At 44.5% G+C, this 16,344-nt stretch overlaps 1 long non-coding RNA gene across 3 annotated transcripts in view; it reads right to left on the bottom strand.

The window, feature by feature from the left end:
• The window catches only part of LOC131832329 (uncharacterized), a 180,575-nt gene that overhangs the window by 147,550 nt on the left and 16,681 nt on the right, over nucleotides 1–16,344 (bottom strand). For all 3 annotated transcript variants that reach the window (XR_009353993.1, XR_009353994.1, XR_009353995.1), the window contains exon 2: nucleotides 7,640–7,735. This is a non-coding gene — a long non-coding RNA (uncharacterized LOC131832329). The remainder of the gene's footprint in view (nucleotides 1–7,639; nucleotides 7,736–16,344) is intronic.

Below are 16,344 nucleotides of genomic sequence, written 5' to 3'. Positions count from 1 at the left end.
GAAGAGCAATTACCCAATATCTGGAATGAACAGATGCATCAGAAGCCTAAGCCAGATGCATCAGATTCCTCCAACTGACCCACTTTATAGAGAGACATCGGGTTGCAAGTAGCTTTAGAAGTGAAGAACTCGGAAGAGATGTGAATACTAACAACACAACTTTCAGAGTGAGAAAAAGACAAGTCGGGGTGCCCAGGGGCTCTGTCGGCTAAGCATCGGCCTTCATTCGGCTCAGGTCATGATCCCGGGGTCCTGGGATCAAGTCCCACATCAGATTCCTTGCTCAGCGGGGCGCCTGCTTCTCCCTCTCCCTTGCTTGTGCATGCGCGCGCTCTCTCTCTCGCTCTCGCTCTCTCTCTCTCTCTCTCGATCTCTCTCTCTCTCAAATAAATAAATAAAACCTTTAAAAGAAAAAAAGAAAAAAGAAAAAGACAAGTAAATAGTTGGGATGAGGATGGATCCGGTAGCACTGAAACCAGTGTCTAGGTCTAGTGCTGCCTGCGGCACCCCGTGGATCTTACATGTAACCTCTCCGTGGCTTGGTCTCCTTGCTCCCTGTTCCTCCAAGAAGGAGCCAACAGTGCTTGCCTCCTGGAGATCTCCCTGAGTTCTGAATAAATGAGAGAGGTACCTGCAAAGGACCGAGGAGTGACCCATAAAAAGGAAGTTTGCGAATTTACCAAAACAAGAGTAAACAGTAAGGGTAACCAGTAACTAGAGGGAAGAGCTCCCTCTACAGCAGCCACTGTAGCTGACAGAGCCTGAGGCAGTCTACCCGCTGGGATCCGAAAAGAAAGTCCAGGGCTCCACTCCCTGGGATCAGCCACCTGAGAGGAAGGAGGCCCTGCGAAGAACCAGAAACAGAAGCCCGAGATACAAGTGAGAGATTACAAAAGCAGTAATTTCTCAATATCTTAAGGGGCCTCAAGACAACCCTCCAGTCAAACCGTAGGGAGACAGGATTTGTCTGATAGCCAGTGGTTAAAAGGGACTTTAATGGTTGCTGCCAGCCTCCAACTCCCCACAGAGAGGTCTTTGCTTTTCCCTTTATGCACAGAATCATTTCCATCCATGCCCAATTAGACTTAATCCCTATCAGCACCCTAACCCTATCTGGGAATACAGAACCAAAAGGATTTAAGAAGCCAGGACAAAAATGATCATACAAATACTTTTATAAGAAAAAGGCTGTATGAGGGGCATCTGGGTGGTTTGGTTGGCTAAAACATCTTATTCTTGATTTCTTTTTTTTTTTTTTAAGATTTTATTTATTTATTTGACTGAGAGAGAGAGTGAGAGAGCACAAGCAGGGAGTGCGAGAGATGGAGAAGCAGGCTGCCCAGTGAGTGGGGAGCCCAATGCAGGGCTTGATCCCAGGACCCTGGGATCATGACCTGAACCCAAGGCAGTTGCTCAACCAACTGAGCCAGCCAGACACCCCCTACTCTTGATTTCTGCTCAGGTCATGATCTCACGGGTCATGAGATGGAGGCCCCCTTCCCCACCTCCGGGCTCAGTACTCAGCCAGGAGTCTGTTTGAAGATTCTCTCCCTCTCCCTCTGCCCCTCCTCCCAACTCACTTTTGCACGTGCAGACACACACAACGCACTCTCTCTCTAAAAACAACTAGATAAATCTTTAAAAAAGGAAAGAAAGAAAGAGGCCATGCCTCCCAAAGTAAATCTCAAAGAGGGTACATCAAACAAGAAACTTTCAGATTTTCTTTTAATCTTAAGCCCAAAACATTTTAAAACATTTTCTATTTTTTGGAAATAAATCTGAAGAAGAATGCCATAAACTGTAAGATGGTGTTATCTGTCATCAGTTGAGAGGTTATTTCCTTTGAATTCCTGGCTTGCAACTGGGCATTTTAACCAGGTGATTGGTGGTACCTGGGTTAATTATATCTTTTTTTTTCTTTTTTAATTTATTTGACACACAGAGAGAGAGCACAAGTAGGCAGAGAGGCAGGCAGAGGGAGAGGGGGAAGCAGGCTCCCTGCTGAGCAGAGAGCCCAATGTGGGGCTTAATGCCAGGACCCTGGGATCATGACCTGAGATGAAGACAGAGACTTAACCCACTGAGCCACCCAGGCACCCTGGATTAATTATATCTTTAAGCAGAGAAACACTCAGTATGTGTAGACGTTTAGTCCTCCATTTATCCTGGTATATCTTATCAGCAATGAGATCCATCAGGAATGGCTTGACAGGTTCTTGTAGTGTGGATGCCACCTACACATACATTTCTGGATGGATCCAAAGACTCTGGGCTTCCAGCAGAAGACCTACCCATAAATCGTCAGTTGACTGGCTAATGAGCTGTGGCCCAGAGCACTCAGGACTTAGGGTCTTCACACAACTTTATCAAGCTGCCTACTAATCTCAGGGCCAAAGAGGGAAGCCCCAGACTAAAGACTGATGCTTATTCAATCATTGATTTGCTCACTGAGCACCTGTGGGCATGTGCTCTATATCTTGCATTTTGCAACATGCTGGAGACACTGTGGTAGACAAGCTGTATGAAAGACTTGGCGCTTTGGGACACCTAAGTGCTCAGTTGGTTAAATGTCTGCCTTCAACTCGGGTCATGATCCCAGGGTCCTGGGATCAAGCTCTGCATCCATAGGGCTCCCTGCTCAGCAGGGAGTCAGCTTCTCCTCCGCCTGCCCTTCTCCCGTTGGCCCTCCTCCCTGCTTTGCTCTGCCTTTCACTTGCGCTCTCTCTCTCTCTCTCAAATAAATAAAATCCCTTTTAAAAATTAAAAAAAAATAATAAAGACTTGGTGCTTTACCCAAAGGGCAATAGGAAATCACTAAATGATTTCAGGCTCTGTCAGTCAGAATAAGGTAGATTCTGCTGTAGTAACAAAAATCTCAGTGACGGAACCCCACTGTTTTGTAGCTGCATCATCTGAAATGTGAAACCCCCACAGCAAATACAGTAGAGGAAGAGAAGCTGGAGAATCATAGAGGAGTTTTCCACTGCCTCAGCCAGGAAGTGACATGTCAGTTCACCAGAATTATTCACAAAGATCCTTAAAAGTTCAAGGGAACTGAGAGACAATTTCTCATGTGTTCAGAGAGAGGCACATGGAAATGGATTGGATGAACATATAGTTTTCTCTCTGTCACAGTTGCCAAACAGCAAAAACTATCAGATGGAAAGAACATTTCTGGTTATCAGACCCTCCCATTTGAGTTTTGAGTGGAACAGTTCTTTTTTTTTTTTTTTAAGATTTTTATTTATTTATCTGGCACAGAGAGAAAGAGATCACAAGTAGGCAGAGATGCAGGCAGAGAGATAGGGGGAAGCAGGCTCCCCGCCAAGCAGACAGCCTGATTCAGGGCTCAATCCCAGGACCCTGAGATCACAACCCAAGCCAAAGGCAAAGGCTTAACCCACTGAACCACCCAGGCACCACTTGAGTGGAACAGTTCTTAAACATGGCAGATCTAGAGCTGAGGATGCCACTCACTCTCCCCCACTCTGGAGATCTGGCAGATGAACTGCCTACACAAAGATGAGTAGGTAAATAAAATGGAGTGTCCAGTTATTAATCACTGGGCACGCTGAAATACCTCAGCACAAAACTGTCAGAGCCAGAAAACATCTTGGGCTGGAGGCTGCAATGGATTTCAATCTTCTTGGTCCTCCTTCCCCGAACCTAAATCTTGAGAGACAGTGAATGTGAACCAACCCCACTAGCAGCACGGACAACAGCCGCAGGCATGGCTCACCCAGCTGGATGAAGTCCCAACAGAAAGAACCTGGGAGGACGGCCAGGGGCTACAGATGGTGAATGTGCTAAATTCATGTTGGCAGGAATGGAGTAGAGTCTAAAGAGAAGAAAAGAAAGATTGGGATCTGAACCATGCTTTTCAGACACAGGTATCTATGGTCAGTTGGCCGTCCTGGGGACTGACCAATCAGACTGGCAGCAAAGGAAGTTCATGTAAAGTAAGGGATGGAAGTTGACCCTAGAAGTAGTCTTTCCTCTTCTTTGAGGGAAGAGATGGGGTGGAAGTTTATTCCTTTGTGGATGGAGACCAAAAATATAAGAAGAGGGAGGGGAAAAGAAAGAGAATGAGAACACTTTCTCTCCTAACAAAGAGTGGGTAATTTTTCAATGCCAGTTTGTGATGCCCTTGTTAGGTTAAATTCCTTCTCCTATGGGAATTCAACAAGGCCATAGTACCCATGACTGCTCTCCTTCCCCACCAGTGCAGCAGTCTTGCCCATGAAAGACTGACCATCTGGAAGATTCTGGTACTGGTTCTATCAAGAATCCAAGGGTTCTACATTTAGATGTCTAAAGGAAGCAAAATGAGATTGGGTCTTGGGTCTTCTCAACTCTGTGTCTCCAGCACCTAGCCCATGGGGTGTATAGTAGATCATCAAGACAGCATGGAGCATGGAGCCAAATGAATGAAGTACCACTGGAAGAGAATTATTTCTGTCTCAGCATAGGAAGGTTATGTTCTCTGGAGTCTCAGATAATATTTTCTTGTTGGAAGAACTCCCTTCTGTGCAGCTGACCACTGGGCCAACAGTCAAAGCAAAGGCATCTCCCTGGGACCCCTCAGGCCTGCCTCTAACCTGGCTTGCAAGACAAAGGTATTCCATGGCCTGGGAATGGCAGCAAGAGTAGAATCTCAACTCTAAACCCCATCCCGCCCCTGGTCCAACCTCTCTTCCTCCATGAAGCCTCCTCTGACTACTCCAGGGCTTGGGGAACTTTGAACTCCTACTCATTTTCATCTGCTCTGTCAATGTAGGTTTTTTGGGTTGTTTTTTTTTTCAGATATTTTATTTTTTAATGTAATTTCAATTAGTTAACATAAAATGTATTATTGTTTTCAGAGGTAGGGGTCAGTGATTCATCAGTCTTATAGAATACCCAGTGCTCATTACATCACGTACCCTCCTTAATGTCCATCACCCTCTTACTCCATCCTGCCACCCACCTGTCCATGTAGTTCTAATTATATTTTACCTATGGCCTGTTGCTATTAGTAGGTTGTACCTATGAGTCTTTTTTTTTTTTTCATGTTTCTGTATTTTCTCTCTATAACTATAGTTAATACTTCTTGGTATCTACCAAGATGCATAATACATGGCAGGCATTTAATAAATATTGGTTGAATAATATGAACTTCATGGACTATTTCTTGCACATGGAAAAAGTGCATTATACTACTTAATTCTCAAAAGGAGGTCATTGTTACTATCCTTATTTTGGGTGAGAAAATGGAGTTAAATAAATAACTTGTCTAAGTGCATACAATCAGGGTGAAGCTAAGCTTTGAACCTACATCTTCTGGCTCCAAGGCTTACAGTCCTAGCCATTCTGCAAATGGGTGGATAGAAGGAAAGATTTCCTGCTCGAGATATTTTTACAGGGTTTTCTCTAAGTCCAGGCAGAATACAGTTCTTCCCATTTCATTAGTCAAAAGGAGATGCCCACATATCCATGCCGGGAAGCCCACAGAATGGCAAATACCAATACAGTCACTGGGCTTAATTTACCATCAACGTCATCCAGCATCAGGACCACTCAGAAGTTGGCCTGAGCCACAACAGCCCACATTTCCCAATCTAGCGGTCAAGGAAAACTATTTCCAAAGTCCCAAATCTTTATAATCAACTGAACTAGTATCTAACAGAAACTATATATATCACTTCTCAACCTTTTGGCTAAGATCCAGTGTCGTATCTAATAGAAACTATAAAGCCAAATATTGTTGGGAAAAAAATAAATAAAAACATGTATCTTGTGCTATTAGCCTGGGTTAACAAGTGCTTCTGCGTTCAAAAGAGCCATGCTTTTAGCTCCCTCCACATCGACAGTTAGCCTGTTTCCGGCTCTTTGCTTCACGCGGCCGAGAGCTCCCAGAATTCACTAGCTGGAAGGCCAGAGACCCAAGTGGCTGCTCCCCACTTCTCTGTGGCAGGGGCGAGAGCACCCTCCTAGGTGAGGGGCCCATCCCTCGGGGACAGGGAAGGCCCAATGCCTTTCAGAAGGGTAACAGCACCCATGTGGGGACTGACAGTTTCCAGCCAAGGGAGCTGTCTGGCCTGCTGATCCCTCCACGGCAGAAGCCAGGATGACACAGCCAGCATCCTGGTGGGTCTCCTCAGTGGGCCTTGTTGGCCCATTACGCACAGCTAGGCGAGGCTCTGATGAGGGAATTCGGCCTCTTTTCCACACTGCAGGCTCCTTCTTGGTGAAACGCAGACCTATTTCTAGACCCAAATGAACCTTTGCACTGAGGCTCATTTTCACTTCTTTTTCACCTGGTCACAAATCAAGCAGGCCTTCTACTCTGTGGGACACTCTGTCTTCACAGGAGAAGCTCCCTGACAGTCCCTGATGGTCCGGGCTGGCCTCCCACAGGCCTTCTCAGCAGATTCCTAGCAAAATCCAATTAGCCCCACATACATCATACCTATGGCCAGAAACAGCTATTCAGATAAATCTCAGCCTAAAAGGCAAGGGTGTCTTTTCAAGCAAGGCAACAGGGGCAAACTCTTTCTGGATTCCTGACAATAATCTTTTAAAGAACGCGATCTTCATCTGTATGCTAAAATACAATGGACGTCACCAGAGTGGGCCTGATGACTCATCCAGCCCGGTCAGATGGGAGATGAGCCAAGGAAGCTCACAGTTCTACTTCAGAGGAATTAAATTCTGATTTGCAGAAAAATTCAATTGTGCTTTCATCCCAAAGCAAAACATAATTAGAGGACTTTCATTATCTACTTGCATACCCGAAGCCAAGGAAAGTGCCAAGTTAATATTTTCCCCTCCCCTTCGGAGGTAGCTCGAGGCGGCGTTTCTGCCATTACACCACCTTTCCTTTGAGAACTCAAAATGGTGGCTCAGTTTTTCACTAATTATGGGACAGCTGCTATGAATCATGAAAAGGAAACAGTATCAGAACCTTTGTTTTTCAGATTTAAAAAAAAAAAAAAAAAAACTAAAACACAATTTTTCAAATAAACAGCCCAAAAAAATAAAATAAACTAAGATTCAATGGTACAGCTCAAGTCATATACGAAGATCTGTTCTCTGGAAACACTGGGCCTTTCAGGGTCTCAGACTCCATTGTGTCTAGAATTCGATCTGTCCCCTCCCACTGCGCCTCCCTCTGGGCCTCCCACCTACGGCGAGCACCTTCTCCTCCATCTCTTTCCTTAGTATATGCTTTCACACAACTCTGCACCCCTTTTACATAGCACTTACCAAAATTTAAAACAGTACATTTCTTTTTGTGTTTATTCCACCAACATCTGTCTCCTCCACTGTCAGCCTCCTGAGGGCCAGGGTCCCCCTCCCTCAAATAATATCTGCTGGCGGCTTGCCACTCTGTCACCATGGCCACGACAAAGCCGTTTGTTGATAAGAAAAGATCAGTCTTTCCCAAACATGAACACATGACATTTGTACACTATACTAGCAAATCATAGAAATTAATTGGCTAATCTTTCAGTTCTTCAGTGATATCTGCAACCATAATCATTAGCCCCAGAACAGCAGAGCCACGCCAGGATAAAACAGAATCACCCACATGACTTCTCAAACAAGGGAGCATCTCCAAGATTGCATTGTGCCTCAAGAATATGAAGTGTGTCCTTACCTGTAGCTCTTAATTGCTTCAATATCCAGAGACCTCTGATAACAAGAGGAGTCAGTCAAGTAAACAAAGTCGCTGTAGAAAATCCCCAGGTAGGATCTGTAATAAAGGCATCAGAGTGAAAACATGTATGAGCTTAAAATCTTAATTTTTTAAGATTTTATTTATTTATTTGACAGAGATCACAAGTAGGCAGAGAGGCAAGCGGGGGGCGGGGTGAGCAGGCTCCCTGTTGAGCAGAGAGCCCGATGCAGGGCTCGATCCCAGAACCCTGAGACCATGACCTGAGCTGAAGGCAGAGGCTTAACCCACTGAGCCACCCAGGTGCCCCTGCCATCCCCCTTTGACACAGATTTTCCTGTGCCAGATACTGGGCAGGCCTCATCCCTGGCAATATTGAGAAGCAGGTAAGATGTAGATAAAATGTGGGTTCTATCATCCCAACTCCTTCCAGCAACCCTTCCCTCTCACCTTTTCACAGACTCTGTTCATTCTTCCTCTCTGAGCTCAGTGCTTGGTCCCTCCACCCCACTCACCCTCTGCCTAACCCACTCTCCTGGCCACTTACTAAAGCTCTCTCTCTACATCACTCCCCGGGTGCTGGGCCTCATTCTCTTCTAACCTCTCCTGTAACACCCACTGGTTCCTAGGAAATGAAGCCTTGGCCAGATGTCAATAATTAACAGCAGGCTAAGTGGTATTTGAGTCACAAGTAATATCACCCCCAAAAGGTAATTTTGCTAATTGTGCAATATCAAGCATCAGTTTTGAGTTAGTAATATACTCCCAAATTAGAGTAAACTCAGACCTAATTGTCCTATACATAAAACAGCTTCCCCAATCCCAGAGAAAAAGTCCTCTGGCGCAACAAATTCCAAGAGACTGGAACTAATCATCATTTTACTTCTGAATTTCCAAGATTCTTTTGCAGCTGCAGGAAACCCTAAGAAGATTTGCCAAGGAAAAACAAAAACAAAACACCTGCCTGTGTCCTCAGCAACTCCCTCTGTTCTCCCCCACTCCCCCGCCCCTGGGATTTATCAACTCAAACTATTTAAGAGCACAGTGGGGACTTCACGTTTTTATCACCGTAATATACTTCTGAACTGAAAGGGTACAATATAGCAAAAGGAAAAAAAAGAGAGAGAGAGAGAATTGGCAGTCAGCATTATGACTTCTGGAAAAACAGAAGTCACTGCTGCTCTTTTGGTTGGGTGTGGTTCTTTAATCTGCTTCTGACATCTCTGAAGCTGAAGTCCATTTCAGACAGCAGAGAACAGGGTTCATGCGAGGTCAGATGCATGGCTCGTCTCTGAGCCGCCAGGAATGGCTAGACATTCAGTGCTAACTGTCTCAGTGAGAGGGGCATCGGGGGGCACATCATCCTTCTCCCCCTCCCTGTCTGCTCCCGGTCCAGACTCTCATCTGCATCTCTTCCTGGCCGAAGTCCTGCCACCAGGCTGGGACCTCTCCCATCAGTCCTACTCACTCATGACCAGCATGATCTGTCAGAACACAGCAAAGGGCCAGCACATTGTAGAGTCTGAGTAGATGTCTACTTGTTGAGAGTAAATGTGAATGGATAAAATCTTGCGCGAAACTCTGAGCGCTTTCTTAATCCGGGAGCATCCAACAGCTCAATAGAGACAGTGGGAGAAGGAGCCGCCATTTTGACCCAGACATTTGTAACAACAGCATCATGTTTTTAATCACCAAAATAGTATGCAAAACAGATAGCCCTCCAGGATATGATGAGGTTCAGAGAAGTATGCAGCTGGGGAAGTGTTAGGCTTGAGGTAAGGGATCTGAGATGGGGTGACAATATCTGTTATATATATTACACAGACTTTTTTTTTTTAGTTTAAATAGGCCATACATGCCTATGGTTCAACTATTCCTCAAAAAATGAAAAAGGTCTACCTTGAAAAGTCATCTCACCACACTTGTCTTTAATCCACCTGTTTTCTACCATCCAGGTAGCTACTGTTATTATTTTTTGTGAATTCCTAGAGTTTCTTATTGTGTATGACAAGAATATTATCCCCACAACAACCTTTTTAAGCAAAAAGTAGCAAACTACATGTACCCTCCTACATATCCATCTTGATAGCTGCATAGTATTTTGTTGTATGGATATACTCTGATTTACCAGTCCCCTATTGGTGAACATCTGTGTCATTTCCAGTCTTTCATTATTCCAAATGGTTCGACAATGAACAAGCTTGTACAAAATTCGTTTGACACCTGTGCATGTATACCTGCAGATAAATTCACAAAGCACAAATGCTGTGTCCTTTTCTTTAAGCTACAAGCTTAACCATGTGCTTTGCAGGCATTAAAACATCCTTGGGTCAAGATTACAGCATCAAAAGAACCACATTGATGTTGATCTAAGACAGGAAAACAATTTCAATGGCATTGGCCAAGGTTGGAGGTTGATCAATTTTCAGCTACTCCCAATCCCTTTCTTAAATGTTATAGATCTCTATTGGGTTTTGGCCATTGAGAATCAAAATCCTTAAAAAATGGCCTTAGTACCAAATTAATTGTGCATCTTCTGTTTATGTTTCCCAGAAATCCATATGACCTCGGGCAAAAATTCTACATTGAATTATAGCAAGTGCTTCATGATTCCTATTGATAGAGATTTGTCAGGAGCAACATAGAAGTGGTGAAAAAGAAGGGTGTTTGGAGAAAAGTTGTACAGATAAATACTTCAGGCATAGACCCAGAGTATGAGACTAGTGGTGTCCCACATGCAAACACACTCACCAACAGGCAATGGTGTTGAAGTGCTCCTTAATAACCAGGTTGTTCTATGTGTGCTATAAAATCAAGGCAAGCATATAAAAGAAATGTTCAATAAATGGAGAGACATATGTTGACACTAGATAAAAATAAATAAATAATGTGACCAGCAATTCAGCCCAGTCTCACTCCTGACATCCTGATCCATAATATCCAACTTCTTACTCACCATCTTCATTGGAATGTCTCAAACATACCATGGCTAAAACTGAATTACCTGTATGCCCCTCAAGAATCTGCTCCACCTACATTGCCCATCACAGTTGAAGGCAAAGCTATTCTTCCAACTGCTCAAGCCAAAAACCTTGGTGTCCCCTTGACTCTTCTTTTTCTCCTATATCCAATATCTAGTGCATTGAAAACCATATTGGTTCCAACTGGGAGAGTATCCAGAGTCCTAGCATTTCCCACCACCTCCAGTGCTACTAGCCTGGTCCAAGCCACCCTCTCCTATCATGTGGATCACTGTGTGAGCCTCCTACCTGGCCTCACTAGCTCCCCAATGTCTATGCTTCACACAGAGAGTAAACTTTGAGAACATAAAGCTAGGTTATCTTACACGTCTGATCAAAACCCTCCAGGGCTCCACTACCTCTCTAATCTTACTGTTATCTACTCTCTCCCTTAGCCACTTTCTTCTAGGCACAAGGAATTCTGCACAGGCCATTGCCTCTGCCTAAAACATCCTACTCATTGATGTCCCAAAGACCTACTCCTCCACCTCCTTCAAATCTCTGCTCCACTGTCACTTCCCAAAAAGACCTATCCTAAGCACCCTTTCCAATTAGAAAGCTGTCCCTTCCCCTGCCCCAATTCCCTTTCCTCCTTTCCCTATCCTCTTTTTTCCCATAGCACTCATCACCTCCCAACATCCCCATTGGGTATTCCTCGGTTGCTATGTTGACTATCTCTGTCTCCCCCGCTGGAGTACAATCTCCTCAAGGGTGGCACCTTTTGTCTGTTTGGCTCACTGCCCCTGTATCCCCAAGGGCCTAAACCATGTCTGCTACATAGCAGATTCTTTAAAAATATTTGTAGAACAAACGAAGGAGTGTCTTCTTTGTAAATTTCTTTAAATGAGCACGTACCATTTTAACAATTAAAATATTGGGCCAAATGTAGGATTCAGTGTTTTTCTCACCAATCAACTAATTTCAAAGACTGATTGACCCAAGGGTTCTCTCTTTGAACTTAAACAGAATTAACTCCATGCATCTCCTAAACCTAACCCTAATCCTATCTGCATCTCCAGGTTCACTGACTATCCCAATATCAGAAACTGTGCAGCCAATTTTTTTTTTTCAGCCTTTGGTGACTCCTCTGCAGCGCTAACCATTAATATTCTTCTCACTCTGCTAGAACTATTAAAACAATGACAAAGACAGCCTTAATTAGCCTTTGGATCCTCCTGAATAAGGCACCTGTGTGGTCTCCTCGAAATACCTTAAATGTTCTACTTGGAGGCAAACACAGTTTCCCCGTCAGCTAGTTTTTACCTCTTGGGTAGACAGCATCTTACTACTGGCTGAAATTTAGGCAGCAGGATTTGGTCATTTAGTGCTTTGCTTTGCTTTTATCACCAGTAGCTCATGTGTTCTCAGTTCCCCAGCAGAACTTCTTTCAATTCATCCTGCTTTCGGTTACAGATGAAGTGTTTCAGACCAAATACCAACTGCTATAACCCTCAGCCAAATGGTTTGGGTAGAGGAAACACCCCAGTCCCATAATCTCCATGAGGAACCCAAACAACAATGTCATCTAACTAACAGGCAACATGATTGCAAATGAAAGGCAGGGCAGTAGCCTGTCAAGCACAGAGAACTTGGAGTAAGACTACACTGATCTGAGTCCTTTCTTTGCCCCTTGCCTGTGACCTTGAGCAAGTCACAGTGCCTCCTGTGGGTATCAGAACAGTTTTATTGATTCTGATCAACAATAGAATATATCTGCCATAGGACTGTTGTGAGGGTTAAGTGAATCACACCTACTACAGAGTAAATTTCTAATACATGACATTGTAACTTACCACGCAAGTTCTGCTGCAGAACAAACTCCCTACCTGTCCTCCCTTTGAGCCAGATTGGTACCCCGAAGCCCTCTCCCTGTAAAAAGTTTGGGAGAACCCCTGATTTAGGCAGGAGTTGCCAAACATTTCCTAGTTTTCCCCAGTCACCACTCTATCAGCTCTAAAAAGGAGATGTCTGTCTGCCTGTGTAAAATAACCTTTACACAGAGACACCCCCTCCCTGAACTCAGTGAACATTTGGTAGAGAACCAAATGAGCAGAAGAGCACAGACCATGTTCCGCTGAAGGAATTTCATTCTCTGCCCTGTGAGCAACAATAAAGTTAGCATTTTCAGATGGAATCTGGAAATGAAACAAAATCAGCCATCCTAAAGTGTAAATTTCCATGACCACCTCAATCCCACATTGTGGCAACCCCAAATATTGTTTTCGCCACTGTTGATACTTGATAAGACTCACCAGTCAAAGCATGCAAATGCAATTAAGACTGGAGGCATCTCCCATTTTCCATCTTAGTCAATGATGTCAATGCCAAGCAGCTTCTTGAAAAGTCAGAGTTTCCAGTATTCTGGGCCCAAATTTCAGACCAAGAGCTGGGAAGAGATGGAAATCCCATGCAATCCTAACTCCACACAGGCTACTTGGGTTCTAACATTTAACCCATTGATCTCACCTGGATGGAAGAAAATTTTATTTGTTGCCAAAGTGAATTATGTTCTAAATGATTAAAAGAGAATTTGTTTTCCCTGCCATTCTTGCCCTCCAGGAATACATCTCATTAAGAGAAAGTAAATTATAAGGCTGATGTTCTGAGGGCTCTGCCAAAATCAGAGAGACTAGGAGCGGACCTACAGACACAAAGAAGGAATTCGACTTAGAAATGTCACACTGCAGATTGCCAATTAAAAACCTTTGTTGAGATGCAGTCAGGCATAGAAGATGTCACATGTTGTGAGAAGATTTAGAGGCGCCAGTGCCCTTGTGCGTGGATTTCTCCCATCAGCTTGGCCATGGGGTGGTATCTGGGCACCTGGTGAGGGAGGACGTTCCTGCCAGTAACACCAAGACTCAAAGAAAGAGTATGGAGAGAATGAAGAACACTATAATAATCTGAAACTCAGATTATCATCCTACTACTAATTCTACTACAAAACTATCAGTTCTCTGGGCCTCAGTTTATCTTCTTCATAGTAAGGATTTGAGATGGAGGATCTCCCAGGCCTGTAACTCCAGCCACAGGAAATGGAAGGCCGCTCCCCTCCACAAAGGCTCTTTGTTGTGGAATTTCTAGATCCCATGCAAACATAATCTTTAGAAATTAGCGCTTTATTGATTTTTGACATGTGCTGTCGTTGACACTTCTGTTTTTATGTGTGTTAATTAAATGTTATTATTTGCCACTGTGTCCCGAGGCCATGTGTTGGGATTGGGTGAGATTTCATAAATCAGACCTGGAGGTCTGTGTGGGGAGTTCACTGATTCTTCTCATGATGTCACTGCAATTATTTCCCTTCGGTCAATAGAGAAGCTTTGATGTCCTCTTTACAGCTGAGAGAAGGCTTCTTTCCATGTATCTCCCTCCTTGTTGAAAATGCACAAAGCCCTCTCCAAAAGTCACCCGCCTCTGACATAAAAATGAACGTTCTGTTTTGTTGTCAATGTGCTGCTATTATTAGATGCTCCCATCTCACTTGGAACCACCTCCACTGGGGGCCTGGGAGCCTGTTTCACTCTGTGGCATGTGGTTTTCTGCGTGTTCCTCTCTCTGCCCCATTTTGGGTCCCCCTTTGGTCCCTACACACTGTGCTACAAGCACTGGACCACCATTAATGGGCAACTCTTCCAGATGCTTACGTCATCAGGGATGTCATTGTTTATCACCCTGTCTACACCCCGCATGTCCGCCTCGCACAAAGTTAGTGCTCAATGCGTGTTGCTTGAATTTAATCAAGGGAAAAGAGTTGGGAATCTGCCTTTCTCCCAAGTAGAATCATCTTAGAGCTAGCTGAGATTCACTTCAGGGCCTGTATCCCAACCAGGACCTAGGCTAGAGGAGAAGAGGTTATGGGTTTGTCTGTTTTTTTATAAGAGAATCATTGTACATGTTAAATCCAACCAACATGAATGTTCTAAAAAATCCCATTATATATAGTGTATTCCTAGAATACTTTGGCGGGTGGGGGATGGAGTGGTGGGAGAGAGTGTCAACCATTCTCCTCATGCTCGAAAAACCTTTCCCGAATATATATCTACCTAGAAATTAGGGACCAGAGCAAATGCAAACATTCCTTCCTACTCCCGTCTCCAATCCAAACCCAATCAAACCCGATCCATGCTCCTCTGAGAAACAGGGTCTTTCCCCACCCTAACATTTTCATTTTTCAAAATTTCTAAAGTCACAGATTTTTGCTGGATTACACTTCTATTTGATGATTGCTTATAGAGCACTGCATGTCAGGCCACAATGCAAGTACGCCACAGACATTACCCCATTTATCCTCAACACAATCACACAAGGTAGGCATTGTTATTACTCCTCCTCAACCTATGGATGAGGAAACTGAGTCACAAAAGAACCACATCCCTGGGTACCAGGGCCAAGACGAAAACCCAGGCAGTTAAGCCCCAGAGTCTTTTTTTTTTTTTTTTTAAACCACTATTTTAACTGTAGCTGCCCCCACCTTTGCCATGGCTTGATCATCGTAAATTTCATGTCAGCCTGGGCTCTCCAGCTGTGCCAGGAGCTTCCTCATGGGTGGGACCATGACTTCCACTGCTTTTATTGCCTCCTCCTTCCACATTCATCTAATGAATATTTATTAGGCACCTCCTCTGTGTTAGGATGTTCTAGGTTCTAAGAATATGGCAGTGAACCAGACTGTCAGGATCCCTATCTCATAGAGCTTACATTCTAATGAGAGGGAAAACATAATACCCAGGTAAACAAACCAGCTAACCAATTGAGAAGATGGAGATCATCACAAGGGCAATGAAGAAGATGAAAGAGTGATGGGACAAGAAAGGTCTGGGGCAGAGAAGCCGTATTAGCTCACATGGCAAGAAAGGGCTCACTAAGGATGTCATATCCACACTACACTATCCTAAGAAAAAACAGTCAGCACTGTGAAGATTTGAGGGAAGAGAACTCCAGGCAGGAGGTCAGAAGGTACAAAGGCCCTGAGGTAGAAATGGGCTTAGCGAATCACAGAAAAAGAAAGGTGCCTAAAGAGTAGCAATCAAGATGGGGCACCTGGATGGCTCAGTCATTAAGCATCTGCCTTTGGCTCAGGTCATGATCTGAGGGTCCTGGGATCAAGCCCCAAATGGGCTCCCTGCTCAGTGTGGAGCCTGCTTCTCTCTCTCCAGCCACCCCCCCCACCACCAACGCTTGTGTTTCCTCTCTCACTATTTCTCTCTGTCATGAATAAAGAAAGATCCTAAATAAATAAATAAAAGTAGCTATCAAGGAGGAGAGGGGAGGGAAACAGAGCTTGACGGTGCAGATCTCAGAAGTTTGAATCCTGTGCACCAGGGTGAAGAAACCACATGATGTGGCTCAGCGCTGAGTCCCACCGCTGGACACCTGTGGGCTCTCAGCACACCGAGCTACCTGGAACACGGAGCACTGCCTCCAGGATGCCCAGTAGTCCCCCACGGTCACTGCTTCAGTGGGCACAGTGGTCCAACATGTGGACCTGGAATCATATTTCTGGGTTTCCACCTCTGCTCTCCTGCTCACCAGTTGAGTGACTTCAGGCTCATCATTGAACTTAAGCTTCAGTTTTCTGGCCCAAAGAATGGAATCATAAAATATGTATTCCAGAAGATACGTGAGGATTAGATGACGTGGTAAGGGTCACATGTCCAGCACCAG

Source organism: Mustela lutreola, chromosome 5 (assembly GCF_030435805.1).
Source record: "Mustela lutreola isolate mMusLut2 chromosome 5, mMusLut2.pri, whole genome shotgun sequence".
Lineage (NCBI taxonomy): Eukaryota > Metazoa > Chordata > Mammalia > Carnivora > Mustelidae > Mustela > Mustela lutreola.
Note: the sequence above shows the minus strand (reverse complement) of the source record. Positions and strands in the feature narration are given on the sequence as shown.